Source organism: Triticum dicoccoides, chromosome 3A, assembly GCF_002162155.2.
Source record: "Triticum dicoccoides isolate Atlit2015 ecotype Zavitan chromosome 3A, WEW_v2.0, whole genome shotgun sequence".
NCBI classification, from domain to species: Eukaryota; Viridiplantae; Streptophyta; class Magnoliopsida; order Poales; family Poaceae; genus Triticum; species Triticum dicoccoides.
This window is the reverse complement of record NC_041384.1, coordinates 647,033,782-647,045,528: the sequence shown is the minus strand read 5'-3', so window position 1 is coordinate 647,045,528 and position 11,747 is coordinate 647,033,782. Positions and strand designations below refer to the sequence as shown.

The following is an 11,747-nucleotide window of genomic DNA, read 5'->3' as shown; positions in this document are numbered from 1 at the left end:
AATGTCAAGTATCATTTCCTTAGACCATGAGATTGTGCGACTCCCGGATACCGTGGGAGTGCTTTGGGTGTGGCATACGTCACAACGTAACTGGGTGTCTATAAAGCTTCACTACAGGTATCTTCGAAAGTGTCTGTTGGGTTGGCACGAATCGAGACTGGGATTTGTCACTCCGTGTAACGGAGAGGTATCTCTGGGCCCACTCGGTAGGACATTATCATAATGTGCACAATGTGACCAAGGAGTTGATCACGGGATGATGTGTTACGGAACGAGTAAAGACACTTGCCGGTAATGAGATTGAACAAGGTATCGGGATACCGACGATCGAATCTCGGGCAAGTATCATACCGATAGACAAAGGGAATTGTATACGGGATTGATTGAATCCTTGACATCGTGGTTCATCCGATGAGATCATCGTGGAGCATGTGGGAGCCAACATGGGTATCCAGATCCCGCTGTTGGTTATTGACCGGAGAGTTGTCTCGGCCATGTCTGCATGACTCCCGAACCCGTAGGGTCTACACACTTAAGGTCCGATGACGCTAGGGTTATAGGGAAAGTATGTATGCGGTTACCGAATGTTGTTCGGAGTCCCGGATGAGATCCCGGACATCACGAGGAGTTCCAGAATGGTCCGGAGGTAAAGGTTGATATATAGGAAGTATGATTTTGGCCACCGGAAGTGTTTCGGGCATCACCGATAGTGTACGGGGACCACCGGAGGGGTCCGGGGGTCCACCAGGTGGGGCCACCAGCTTCAGAGGCCTACATGGGCCAATAGTGGGAAGGACCAGCCCCTAGGTGGGCTGGGGGGCCTCCCACTAAGGCCCAAGGCGCCTCCTAGAGGGGAGGGGGCAAACCCTAGGGCAGATGGACCTTAAGGCCCACCCTAGGTGTGCCCCCCTCTCTCCCCCCTTGGCCGCAACCCTAGATGGGTTTTGGGGCTGCCGCCACCCCTAGGGAGGGAACCCTAGATGGGGGCGCAGCCCCTCCCCTTCCCCTATATATACTTGAGGTATTGGGGGCTGCAGGATACACGAGATCATCTCCCTCTTGGCGCAGCCCTACCTCTCTCCCTCCTCGTCTCTCGTAGTGCTTGGCGAAGCCCTGCTGGAGTTCCGCGCTCCTCCACCACCACCACGCCGTCGTGTTGCTGCTGGACGGAGTCTTCCCCAACCTCTCCTTCTCCCCTTGCTGGATCAAGGCGTGGGAGACGTCACCGGGCTGCACATGTGTTGAGCGCGGAGGCGCCAGGGTTCGGTGCTTAGATCGGAATCAACCGCGACCTAAATCGCTACGAGTATGAATCCTTCATCCACGTTCTTGCAACGCTTCTGCTTAGCGATCTACAAGGGTATGTAGATGCACTCCCCTTCCCCTTGTTGCTAGATTACTCCATAGATTGATCTTGGTGATGCGTAGAAAATTTTAAATTTCTGCTACGATCCCCATAAGTGGGATCATGAGCTAGGTCTATGTGTAGTTTCTATGCACGAGTTGAACACAAAGCAGTTTTGGGTGTCGATATTGTCAATTTACTTGTCGTTACTAGTCTTATCTTGATTCGGCGGCATCGTGGGATGAAGCGGCCCTGACCGACCTTACACGTACTCTTACGTGAGACTGGTTCCACCGACTTACATGCACTAGTTGCATAAGGTGGCTAGCGGGTGTCTGTCTCTCCCACTTTAGTCGGATCGGATTCGATGAAAAGGGTACTTATGAAGGGTAAATAGAAATTGGCATATCACGTTGTGGTTTTCACGTAGGTAAGAAACGTTCTTGCTAGAAACCTATAGCAGCCATGTAAAAACTTGCAACAACAATTAGAGGACGTCTAACTTGTTTTTGCAGCATGTGCCATGTGATGTGATATGGCCAAAAGGATGTGATGAATGATATATGTGATGTATGAGATTGATCATGTTCTTGTAATAGGAATCACGACTTGCATGTCGATGAGTATGACAACCGGCAGGAGCCATAGGAGTTGTCTTAATTTATTTATGACCTGCGTGTCAACATAAACGTCATGTAATTATTTTAGTTTATTGCTAAAGCGGTAGCCATAGTAGTAGAAGTAATAGATGACAAGACAACTTCAAGAAGACACAATGATGGAGATCATGATGATGGAGATCATGGTGTCATGCCGGTGACAACGATGATCATGGAGCCCCGAAGATGGAGATCAAAAGGAGCAAAATGATATTGGCCATATCATGTCACTATTTGATTGCATGTGATGTTTATCATGTTTTACATCTTATTTGCTTAGAACGACGGTAGCCTAAATAAGATGATCCCTCACTAAAATTTCAAGAAAAGTGTTCTCCCTAACCGTGCACCGTTGCGAAGGTTCGTTGTTTCGAAGCACCACGTGATGATCGGGTGTGATAGATTCTAACGTTCGAATACAACGGGTGTTGACGAGCCTAGCATGTACAGACATGGCCTCGGGACACATGCGAAACACTTAGGTTGACTTGACGAGCCTAGCATGTACAGATATGGCCTCGGAACACGGAAGACCGAAAGGTCGAACATGAGTCGTATAGAAGATACGATCAACATGAGATGTTCACCGTTGATGACTAGTCCGTCTCACGTGATGATCGGACACTGCCTAGTCGATTCGGATCATGTTTCACTTAGATGACTAGAGGGATGTCTATCTGAGTGGGAGTTCATTAAATAATTTGATTAGATGAACTGAATTATCATGAACATGGTCTAAATTGTCTTTGCAAATATGTTGTAGATAAATAGCTCACGTTGTAGCTCCCTGTTTCAATATGTTCCTAGAGAAAGACCAAGTTGAAAGATATTGTAAGCAATGATGCGGACTGGGTCCGTAGTCCGAGGAGTGTCCTCACTGCTACACAGAAGGCTTACGTCTTCGCTGCACCGCTCGATGTGCAAACCCCTACAATGTCGACTGTGGATGTTGTGAACACCTGACAGACACGTCCTGATGACTACTTGATAGTTTAGTGCACCATACTTATGGCTTAGAATCGGGGTTCCAATGACGTTTTGAACGCCATAAGACATATGAGATGTCCCAAGAGCTGAAATTGGGATTTCAGGCTCATGCCCGTGTTGAGAGGTGTGAGACCTCTGACAAGTTCTTTTGCCAACAAGATGGAGGAGAATAGCTCAGCTAGTGAGCATGTGCTCAGAATGTCTGGGTGCTACAATCACTTAAATCAAGTGGGAGTTAAACTTCCAGATAAGATAGTGATTGATAGAGTTCTCTAGACACTATCACTAAGCTACTTGATCTTCGTGATGAATTATGACATGCAAGGGATGGAATTGATCCCGGAGCTATTCGCGGTGCTTAAGACCGCAAAAAGTAGAAATCAAGAAGGAGCATCAAGTGTTGATGGTTTAACAAGACCACTGGTTTCAAGAAGGGCAAGGGCTAGAAGGGAAACTTCATGGATGGCAAACCAGTTGCCGCTCTAGTGAAGGAACCCAAGGTTGAACCCAAATCCGAGACTAAGTGCTTCTATTGTAAGGAGAAGGTCACTGGTAGCGGAATTACCCCAAATGCATGGTAAATAACAAGGCTGGAAACTTCAACAAAGTATATACGTGTTATTAATGTGTACCTCAATAGTACTCCTGGTAGCACCTGGGTATTGGATACCGGTTCAGTTACTATTATTGGTGACTTGAAGCAAAAGCTACGGACTAAACGGAGACTGGCTAAGGGCGAGGTGACGATGTGTGTTAGAAGTGTTTCCAAAGTTAATGAGATCACCATCGCACGCTCCATCTGCCTTCGGGATTAGTATTGAACCTAGATAAATGTTATCAGGTGTCTACGTTGAGCATGAATATGATTAGATCATGTTCATTGCAATACTGTTATTCATTTAAGTTAGAGAATAATGTGTAAAAACCGTAAAATAAATAAATAAATAGTAATAAAATTAGATAACGATAATTTCAATGGCGTTGCCAAAACATTAATTAAAATAATAGAAATAACTAAACTTAATTATTATTTTTATTACAGCTAATAGCATTTAGTCATGCACAACAATTCTTCTCCAAACCTCCCTATATTTTATAGACCCTTGTCTCATTTCCTTCACACAAAGTAAATGCCAACTAATGGCCGGCCAAGCAAATTACACTTGTCCCTAGTACAGCCCACAAGAGACACAAGTGGAGGCATGCATGCAAGAGTAACCACGCATGCATGCCAGATGTAATGCCTCTCCAAACCGACATAGCTATTCACCCCACTATAAATAGGAGCCATCCCTTTCACTGTGGCCACACACAATCATCCGCTGGAGAAACCCCTCTGCCTTTTCACCTTGCCTTTTCACCTTCTGCCACACTGCTATCCTCCCCTGCTGTGAAGCTCTTTGGGTTGCATGCGCCACCAGGTACTAATCAAGTACCTTGTTGTGTTAGCCCTTCTTGCTTGATTTCTTATCTATCTCCACCTCGGTTTGAATCAGTCCATAAGTATCTATTCACCTTGATCTATTTACCTTGCTGTAAAAAGAGAAACAATAGTTAGTGAAAAAAAACATAAACTAGATGGAGGAAAACAAAGACATTGCAGTTTTGTGATTCATGTGTAGCTGTAAAAGAAAATCTATGTGTGTGTTCATCTCTACCTGGTATTAGATCTGACATGCTAAGAATTAAATCTTAGAAATTAACCCATTATTAAGATTGCATGTGTAGCTTTGGGGCCAGACAATCTGTGTATGCTACTTGACCACTGTCATTTTCAGTAAACATTGGTTGGTTAATGTTCTGTTAAGAAATAAATCTCAAGATGGTATGTCTCACTTGCACATACCCTGTACCGGAAAATAACCCATTTAACTTTTGCACAAATGAAATCTTGCTAGAATATCTCACTCATTTTTTTTCCGGTTTCCCTTAGTATAATTTGAGTCTATCAATGTTGTTGTTCACTTGGTTGTGTGTGGGGTTCAGAGAGGAGTGTGCGCGCACACACAGTAGGAATACTTAGAATTAATTTGTGGCAGCACCTAACCATCACAAGCAATTAACTTGCCACCCATAGATTTGTAGTAAGCCTTTAACAGTGGGGATTCACTGGTTAATTCCTAGTTTTGAGCTTAATAAAAAGAATCATAGTAGTGCAGGGATAGCATAGTAGAGCCAAAAATAATGATAAACAATATGGAGCAAATCTGCAGACCACGTCCACACCACAAGAGTAAAGCTTGATTAATTCCTTGGTCTTGAGATTAACAAGAAGCATGGCAGTAAGGGGAGTCACGGCACAAACACTTGTAGTAGAAGCAAGAACACTGCACAGAGAGGAATTTGGACTGGCACTTACACTAGTAGCAATAGACAAAGGCGAGCCGGGCGCTGGTAGCGGCCATGTTGTCGGAGCCGCGCCGGTGAAGCCGCTCGCACCTGACGGCCGTAGTTGCACGTCTCATGCGTGTAGCTCTGCTGGAGGAAGATGTAGGCATGGAGACGTCGTTGCTGCTGCAGCCGGTGGCAAGCCCACCGGACCTGGATCAGGCGGCGCTAGGATTGAGTGGTGGCGATGTTTTTGGCGGCGGCGGATCAAATAAATAGAGGGATATGGTAGAGGGAGACGAGGAGAATCTGTAGGTATCTGCCGTGTCGCCGGAGATGCCCGGACGGGGCAGATCGAGGCGACGGCGGCCGTGCTCTGTTCTTGGGGGAGAGAGAGAGAGGTGAGTGGGCTGGTTCTGTTCGTGGGACAACGAGAAATTAAGTAGTCTCTCTGGATAGACACGGGCCGTAACCAGCGAAGTACTAGTAGTACAGTACTGGGCTACTGTTCTTTTTACTTACCATTTCTTTTACCATTCTCTGGATTGGATTGCATGCTACTCTATTTTGGATGGCTTAATGCATTTTATCTCTCAATGGAACACTAGGACGTATCACCACTTAGTTAATTACATGTGGCTTGCTCAACATGGCCGTGTTGCTGGATGTTAGATTTTTAATTAGGAAAATAAATAATAATATAAACATGTTCCTGAAATAATTATCAGGAGTCGATCTCGGACCCGTAGGAGCCACGTCTGGTGGTTCCGAGTTGACCGAAGCGCTACCCGGCAAGTCGTCATCTCCTTGACCATGTCTTGATAATTGTTTTCTGGGCTATGGGTCATTTCTAAAATTTTGCATAAGAATTAAAAATAAATATTTTTCATAAATGAAATGAGATTTGGATCAGGTGGATCCACTAATTTGGCAATTGGACCAGATTAGGTGAAGTATCTATATTAAGTAGTTGTGACCCGGGCAGGGCTACATTATAAATAAATATTTGGTGGGTAGGGGAGCTTATGTTGGTGAAGGCAACCCGGGTAGGGTTGGCTTGGATGGCGGGCTCCTCTACATAGGGTATCACATTAGGACACAACCAACTGGCGCTTACTTCAAAAGCGGCGCAAATCGTACTGACCATAGACCTGGAATGGGACGGGTTGAACCGACTACCCATGCCAAGTAGCTGCCTCTGCATGGGTGAGAAGGTGGATGTAGCCAGGTAGGTACAGTCACCCTAGGGCAGGACCGCCGGTCAGGGGTCTCGACCCGCGGGCCTTTAGTAAGGCAAGGTGGAAAAGCAGAGGTAGTGTACATGTTGGTTAAAGGTTTTGGTTCCTTGGTCTAGTCATGCGCACGGGTAGCGCATGGACGACTTGTACCAAGTGATGCTATGTGCAAAGCAGTACACCTCTGATCAGAGTAAATGTGATATCACTCCCAGCTTCCGGGATTGGAAGTGCGTCGTGTGGGTTTTCCTCTAACACAGGATGTAAGATCCCACGTCGCTCTGTCGCCAGTAGATTTTATGAATAAAATTTGGTTTTCAACAAAATGGGTTAAGGGAAAATATTTTTACCTACATATTATTTTGAGATAATGGCTCGGTGGTGGTAGCCGTGGCCGATGAAGTTTTTCCTCTTTAAAAACTCATACATCCACTTTTCCTGGCGACTTGCGGAGTACGTATTTTATACGTACTCAGCTGCACTTATGTTGTTTTTGAGAGCAAGAGAGTTATGAGAACTCCGAGGCGATAGAGAATGGTACTTATGATGAGTCTAGTCATTTTAATGACTTCGGTTATACTGAAGTGGAGTATGATTATGAGGAAGTCGACAATCAAGGCTATGAAGAGTAGATGCCCTCCATGGTTGGTCGAAAAGGCTCGTACTAGAGGCGGGTGACGATCTATCGTCATGGCCGCTTAGGCTTAGTCGACACTTGAGGTGTCTATGTAATAAAAGCTTGCCTACTCATGGCAGCCGCTCCGTCTTGTACATGATACTGTTCTCCTTAATTGATCCTGGCGCAACTCTGAAGTGACGGCTTCCGTGACGCCTGGCTCTGTTGGACGTAACGGGGCGTCACATAATGGTTATTTTGTTTACATGAATAATACCTTTCATGGTCATGCACCCTATGTGAATGGTTTATTGAATCTCGGTCGTCGTAGTACACATGTTCACGCCAAAAAGATGTAGAGTTAATAATGATAGTGCCACTTTCTTGTGGCACCGCCGCTTAGGTCATATTGGCATAAGATGCATGAAGAAACTCCATGTTGATGGATGTTTGGAGTCACTTGATTTTGAATCGCTTGACACATGCGAGCCATGCCTCATGGGCAAGATGACTAAGACCCCGTTTTCAGGTACAATGAAACGGGCAAGTGACTTGTTGGAAATCATACATGCTGATGCGTGTGATCCAATGAGAATTGAAGCGTGCGGAGGATATCGCTATTTTCTCATCTTCACTGACGATTTGAGTAGATATAGGTATATTTACTTAATGAAGCACTAGTCTAAAACATTTGAAAAGTTCAAGCAATTTCAGAGTGAAGTTAAGAACCATCATAACAAGAAGATCAAATTCCTGCGATCTGATCGATAAGAATTTCTGAGTTATGAGTTTGGCAATCACTCAAGACATTGTGGAATTGTTTCACAGTTGAAGCCGCCTGGAACACCACAGAGTAATGGTGTGTCCGGACGTCATAATCGAACCATATGAGATATGGTGCGATCTATGATGTCTCTTACCGATCTACGGTTTTCATTTTGAGGATATGCGTTGGAGACAGCTGCATTCACTTTAGATAGGACACCATCTAAGTCCGTTGAGACGATGTCGTATGAATATGGTTTGGCAAGAAATCAAAGTTGTCGTTTCTTAATGTTTGGGGCTGCGATGCTTAAGGCTTCAGCCGGAGAAGCTCGGACCCAAAAGCGGACAAACACATCTTCATAGGATACCCAAAAGTAACAGTTGGGTATACCTTCTATCTCAGATCCAAGGGCAAATTGTTTGCCGCTAAGAACGGGTCCTTTCTCGAGAAGGAGTTTCTCTCGAAAGAATTGAGTGGGAGGAAGATAGAACTTGATGAGGTTGTTGAACCTCTACTTCAACCACAAAGTGGTGCAACACAGAAAGATGTTTCTGTGGCGCCTATGTCGGTTGAAGAGGAAGTTAATGATAGTGATCATGAAGCTTCGGATCAAGTTGCTATCGAACCTCGTAGGTCGACAAGGATATGTGCTACTCCTGAGTGGTGCGGTGATCCTGTCTTAGATATCATGTTGTTAGACAACAATGAACCTACGAGCTATGGAGAAGCGATGGTGGGCCCGTATTCCAACAAATGGTTAGAAGCCATGAAATCCGAGATAGGATCCATGTATCAGAACAAAGTATGGACTTAGGTGGACTTGCCCGATGATCGGCAAGCCATTGAGATAAATGGATCTTTAAGAAGAAGACGGACGTGGGCGGTAATGTTACTGTCTATGAAGCTCGACTTGTGGGAAAGAGTCTTTTCACAAGTTCAAGGAGTTGACTACGATGAGAATTTCTCACCCGTAGCGATGCTTAAGTCCGTCAGAATCATGTTAGCATTAGCTGTGTTTTTCGATTATGAAATCTGACAGATGGATGTCAAAACAAGTTTTCTTACCAGTTTCCGTAAGAAAAGGTTGTATGTGATACAATAAAAGTTTTTGTCGATCCTAAGGATGCTAAAAGATATGCTAGCTCCAGCAATCCTTCTATGGACTAGAGCAAGCATCTCGGAGTCAGAATACATGCTTTGATAGAGTGATCAAAGCTTTTAGGTATATACAATGTTTGCTAGAAACTTGTATTTATAAGAAAGTGAGTGGGAGCACTACAACATTTCTGATAAGTATATGTGGATGACATATTGTAGATCCAAAATAATGTAGAATTTCTGGAAAGCATAAACGGTTGTTTGAAGAGTGTTTTTCAAAGGAAGACCTGGATAAAGCTGCTTACATATTGGGCATCAAGATCTATAGAGATAGATCAAGACGCCTGATGATACTTTCAAAGAACGCACACCTTGACATGTTTTTGAAGGAGTTCAAAATAGATCAGTCAAAGAAGGGGTTCTTACCTGAGTTGTAAGGTGTGAAGTTGAGTAAGACTCGAAGATTGACCACGGTAGAAGAAAGAGGAAGGCCGAAGGTCGTCCCCTATGCTTTTGTCATAGGCTCTGTACAGTATGCCATGCTGAGTGCCGCACCTGATGTGTACCTTGCCACATGTCTGGCAAGAGGGTACAAAGGTGATCTAGGAGTGGATCACCAGATAGCGATCAAAATTATCCTTAAAGGAATAAGGAAATATTTCTCGGTTATGGAGGTGATAAAGAGTTCGACGTAAAAAGTTACGTCGATGCAAGCTTAACACCTATCCGGATAGCTCTGAGTAGAGATACCGGATACGTGTAATGGAGCAACAATTTGGAATAGCTCCAAGTGGAACGTGGTAGCAGCCTCTACGACATGACATAAAGTTTTACGAAATACATAGGGATCTGAATATGGCAAGACCCGTTGACTACAACCTCTCTCACAAGCATAACATGATCAAACCCAGAACTCATTGAGTGTTAATCACATAGTGATGTGAACTAGATTATTCAGTCTAGTAAACTCTTTGGATGTTGGTCACATGGCGATGTGACCTGTGAGTGTTAATCACATGGCGATGTGAACTAGATTATTGACTCTAGTGCAAGTAGGAGACTGTTGGAAATATGCCCTAGAGGCAATAATAAATTAGTTATTATTATTATATTTCATTGTTCATGATAATCGTTTATTATTCATGCTAGAATTGTATTGATAGGAATCTCAGATACATGTGTGGATACATAGACAACACCATGTCCCTAGTAAGCCTCTAGTTGACTAGCTCGTTGATCAACAGATGGTTACGGTTTCCTGACCATGGACATTGGATGTCGTTGATGACGGGATCACATCATTAGGAGACTGATGTGATGGACAAGACCCAATCCTAAGCCTAGCACAAGATCGTGTAGTTCGTATGCTAAAGCTTTTCTAATGTCAAGTATCATTTCCTTAGACCATGAGATTGTGCGACTCCCGGATACCGTAGGAGTGCTTTGGGTGTGCCAAACGTCACAACGTAACTGGGTGGCTATAAAGGTTCACTACAGGTATCTCCGAAAGTGTCTGTTGGGTTGGCACGAATTGAGACTGGGATTTGTCACTCCGTGTAACGGAGAGGTATCTCTGGGCCCACTCGGTAGGACATTATCATAATGTGCACAATGTGACCAAGGAGTTGATCACGGGATGATGTGTTACGGAACGAGTAAAGAGACTTGCCGGTAACGAGATTGAACAAGGTATCAGGATACCGACGATCGAATCTCGGGCGAGTATCGTACCGATAGACAAAGGGAATTGTATACGGGATTGATTGAATCCTTGACATCGTGGTTCATCCGATGAGATCATCGTGGAGCATGTGGGAGCCAACATGGGTATCCAGATCCTGATGTTGGTTATTGACCGGAGAGTTGTCTCGGCCATGTCTGCATGACTCCCGAACCCGTAGGGTCTACACACTTAAGGTCCGATGACGCTAGGGTTATAGGGAAAGTATGTACGCGGTTACCGAATGTTGTTCGGAGTCCCGGATGAGATCCCGGACATCACGAGGAGTTCCGGAATGGTCCGGAGGTAAAGATTGATATATAGGAAGTATGGTTTTGGCCACCAGAAGTGTTCCGGGCATCACCGATAGTGTACGGTGACCACCGGAGGGGTCTGGGGGTCCACCAGGTGGGGCCACCAGCCCCGGAGGCCTACATGGGCCAATAGTGGGAAGGAACCAGCCCCTAGATGGGTTGGGGCGCCTCCCACTAAGGCCCAAGGAGCCTCCTAGAGGGGAGGGGGCAAACCCTAGGGCAGATGGACCTTAAGGCCCACCCTAGGTGCGCCCCCCTCTCTCCCCCTTGGCCGCAACCCTAGATGGGTTTTGGGGCTGCTGCCACCCCTAGGGAGAGAACCCTAGATGGGGGCGCAACCCCTCCCCTTCCCCTATATATACTTGAGGTATTGGGGGCTGCAAGATACACGAGATCATCTCCCTCTTGGCGCAACCCTACCTCTCTCCCTCCTCGTCTCTCGTAGTGCTTGGCGAAGCCCTGCTGGAGTTCCGCGCTCCTCCACCACCACCACGCCGTCGTGCTGCTGCTGGACAGAGTCTTCCCCAACCTCTCCTTCTTCCCTTGCTGGATCAAGGCATGGGAGACGTCACCGGGCTGCACATGTGTTGAGCGCGGAGGCGCCATGGTTCGGCGCTTAGATCGGAATCAACCGCGATCTGAATCGCTACGAGTACGACTCCTTCATCCACATTCTTGC

The 11,747-nt window shown here is 45.5% G+C and overlaps 1 long non-coding RNA gene across 1 annotated transcript; it reads right to left on the bottom strand.

Annotated features, from left to right (window-relative positions):
• Nucleotides 1–4,006: 4,006 nt before the first annotated feature.
• LOC119269905 lies at nt 4,007–5,746 on the bottom strand. Its single transcript, XR_005133847.1, has 2 exons — nt 5,351–5,746; nt 4,007–4,524 (listed from the first exon to the last, which is right to left on the bottom strand). It is a non-coding gene; the product is annotated as an uncharacterized LOC119269905 (long non-coding RNA).
• Between the last annotated feature and the right edge of the window lie 6,001 nt (nt 5,747–11,747).